Genomic DNA, 3,985 nt, shown 5'->3' with positions numbered 1-3,985 from the left:
CAAGAATGACCGTTGACTACAAAACTTAAGATAAGTAACTTACGAGGAAGTATCAGCACGAGAAGGTAGAATTTGTATCCCCAAGAGGCCATGTAATGCTCTGTTTATTAAATAGATACTGATGAAATGTTTAGATTTAAAACAATTTGTTTTATTCATTTTGAAACGGCGAAAAAGTGGTCATAACATGAAACTAGATATGAAAGTTATGAAAAACAAATAATGATAATGTCAAATTGAGTCATAAAAATGTTAATGTAGTAGCACAAAGGGATCTTACAAGGAAGGGGAAGCTCGTTTTGTATTGGCTCTCCAATCGTTTTAGTTACCATGACAACACCCGTATCCCCACTGATGTGAAATATAAAAGTAATATCTTTACTACGCGCGGTGAAGATATGATTTTTCAGAAAAAAGGAAATCCTAATATTTCATCAGTATCTATATAATATAAATGTATAAATAAGTAAACAATTGCATTTAATCGGACCGCTCCCCCACGGGCTTTCGTTTTAAAGAAAAATACAACAAATCTATAAGAATCTCAACTAGCGATAGCCGGTGAGGCAAACCGGTTAGCTAACCACTTGGTCTTCGCTTATTAGATGTTTTCTATTTTGGCTAGCCATTAGGTCAAAAATAGAGAAAACTAAATATAGATAAATGAATATTGAACGTAATTGAAATCCTTGACTTATGTCCAGAAATGTGTCCCTTTAGGTCTAAGCATTTGCTACCCATTTTTAGAAAACAGTCCTAAGAAAATACGCGCGCTGAATGGTTAAAAATCGTGTTTCTATAACTCGATGGAGACACAGAACTAGCACGAGCTGTTGACGTAGTGATGGCGCGAGCAAAGAGAATTTACATTTTGATAATCGGAGTTAACAAGTTGTTTTCCTTTTTCTCGTCGCGTTGTTTTCTAAAAGAAATAGAAAACATGTACTCCGTGTTTCTATCGAGTTATAGAAACACGAGTGAAAGTTTGGGAGAACGAGAAATGCTGTGGGAACACGAGCCACTGGCGAGTGTTTCCACAGCTTTTTCGAGTTCTCCCAAACTTTCATGAGCAACAAGGAAAGTGTAAGGTGAGTGTTGTGGTGACAGAAATATTTTCTTGAGGACCGGAGTTCAGGGTACACTTTGTGACGTCAGTCTGCATTCCAGACGCGTGTCACGCAGATGATGAAGTTGGGGAGAAGACCTCGCAAGTAGACACTAAATGACGCTTATCAAAATTGTCGTACTTACGTACATTGTCGTACTTACGTACATATCTCTGATCTCAGGGGCTTTCAGTTTAGAATCAAGGAAATAAATAATTGAAACTGCAAATGCAACGAATCTTAGAAGATCTATTCATCAGAAATAAGCTAACCAATCGTTTATTAAACAGATTAAACAAGCAACTTTCCCCGTTTTTTTTTTTCTTTTTTTGGCGACATTGTGGCGGGACAAGTTGCACGAAACATTTCACAGCGTAACAGCGCCTTTAATCGTCGATATTGCTCAGTGTTGAAAGTATCGTTCTTGTCTGGAACTGTTATGTACGTGTTTCAGTTTGAATATTGCTTTCCTTTTGTAACTTGTTTTGTGTTTTGTACTCTCGTTGACTAGAAATTGTAAAACTAATTAGTTTTCTGTATTTTGCCCTTTCACTCTTTTTTTTCTCTTGTTTTCTCTATTTGAGTGACTTCTCGGTAGTGTTTTTAAACAAGCAGAGAGAAATTATAATCGATCAATCAATCAATCCCAAATGGCAGGATAAAGAGCAGTTGGCGAGCCGGAAGTTGAACTGGGACTAAATATTTACCGGTTCTTCTTTAGCTCATGCATGATAAGAGCTCGCGGGACTTAACTGAAATTGAACTCCAGTGCTCCAAAAATATACTGGTGCTTGTACACCAATGCGACACCCTGCGATCAGAGCCTCCTTTTGTCTTTTTCTTTACTGAGAAGGAGAAAAGGAGACTCTGCCGCCGCAGCCGGAACTTCTGAACTTCTGAACCGGTTTTTCCAGTGCGAGCGTCAATTTAGTGACAAAACCGATGGTTATAATTGAGCCCGCTGTACCATGAAAAACCAAGATGGCGGCGAGATCTGGCATATTAGGCTTGGGTTCGAGATTGCATCCTGGCAACATGCAGCGCATACTCTATTTATAAAGATCTTACTTGATTCATGCAGAGTCTTTCTCGAGAACGCCAAAACGAGCAAGCAAAAGAAAGGCTCTGCTAGCAGGGTGCCAATGCGAGAGCTGTTAGAAAGATTTGGCTTCACTTTTACGGGAAGGCTGAAATTTATTGCGTCAGTTGGCAAACAACGGACAAAAACTTGTTCAGTGTTAGCTAACTTCTTGCCTGTTAGCCCCAGATATCGTGCAGTCTCTCTGAGGAGCGAAGATAGTGTATCAAACGAGAATTTTCGCGCTCAAGTTTATTGAACTTACCTTTTCACGTAAACGCAGTACTTAATAAGTTCTGTATTCAGTTTTCGAAGGACATTTTGCGTAATGTACCCATACAGGGAAATTAAAAAACCGACGGCAGGGAAACGTGCCGCTCTTGCAGACGATCGTTTTTTTTATTATTATTACTTATCGATGTCAATAACCCCAAGGGTTAGGAAAGCCATAAAAATACAAGAAAAAGAAGAAAAATCAGTGATCAATCCAACAATTTATTACTTTCACTGATAAAATATTTTTTTACAAATATTGCATGTATATCTTAAATAAAAATAAGGTAAGAAGGTGACATACACACAAATTAATCGTTACCAATGGGTATCTTAAATATCTAACGGACTCTCTTTTAAAGAGAAAATTATTACACTCCTTATGGCTTTGCATAAGTTAATAGTCTGACTTAAATTAATTTTACCTCGTGTTTTTTAGAGGAATTCTGAAACATCTGTAAGTGATGACTCAGTTTGCCTTGGTAATTTAGATTGATTAAAATTCCAACGAAATTATATACTTCCCGAATAAATAATCTGAAATGTCGCACGACTTGGCGCAATTTCAAGTCAATACCATGGGCTTTAATTCTCAACTTCGCCTTCCACTGGAACCAAATTGCGCAAACCCGAACTCGAGTCTTGTCCTAATCTTTCTAGTTCTTACACACCTCTCTCTAAAAAAAATTTGCAACAAAAGCTAGCTCTATCTTTCTCAGTTTAAGTTTCTTGTCAATACTGTTAAAAAATGTCTTTGTAATTAAGGATTTCAGCAAATACTTAAGTTATTCGTAGTTGGACATAACTTATGTAACAGGAACCTTTGAAAAAGCGATGACTAAACCTTGCAAGAACAGTTGGTAGGTATCATTCTGATTACCCCTGAATCGTTAACTTTCGCATGATGTGATAATTCGCATAAGCGTGCCTTGTAGGTCCTCAAGGTTGAGAGGCATTTGAGAGGCCCAGTCGACGTCACGTGGCATTCTGGATAAAATACTATCGTACCTCCTTCGAGTTTCTTTTTGAAGTATCCTTTAAGACAGCTAGGTTCTGGTGTCTTGTTTTCTCTTTTGAGTCTCCTAGATGCTGGTTGAGCAGTGGCTGTCGCACCAGGAATAGTTGCTTGGGAAGAATCACTACTTGAATCCAGTCTGAAAGTGGTCTGACTTGAAGGAGGTTCTTCGCTTGTCGATGGAAAGTAGCCAACGCCCTCGTATTGAGCATTAGTGCCTTCTTTTTGCTCATCCGAAATCCAAGTCTGGACCGCTTTGTCAATGCTGTCCCAGAGATCCCATTCTGATGAAACTGATCGACCACTACTCATGCTTAACAAACAAGCACCCAAAAGAAAGACAAACTGGAAAAGAAAATTAGGGAAACCTCCTTTTCATTCTACCGTAATAACCAATACATCCAGTCATGGAATCTTTGCTGACGTCATTGGGGTTTACATGCAATTAATTTTGTTTCATTAACATACGAGTTTGCTCACAGAAGATATTGTGATATTTACAAATTAACTTCA

This window comes from Montipora capricornis, chromosome 8 (genome assembly GCF_036669925.1).
Source record: "Montipora capricornis isolate CH-2021 chromosome 8, ASM3666992v2, whole genome shotgun sequence".
NCBI classification, from domain to species: domain Eukaryota; kingdom Metazoa; phylum Cnidaria; class Anthozoa; order Scleractinia; family Acroporidae; genus Montipora; species Montipora capricornis.
The sequence above is the reverse complement of the archived record's forward strand: the minus strand, read 5'-3'. Positions refer to the sequence as shown.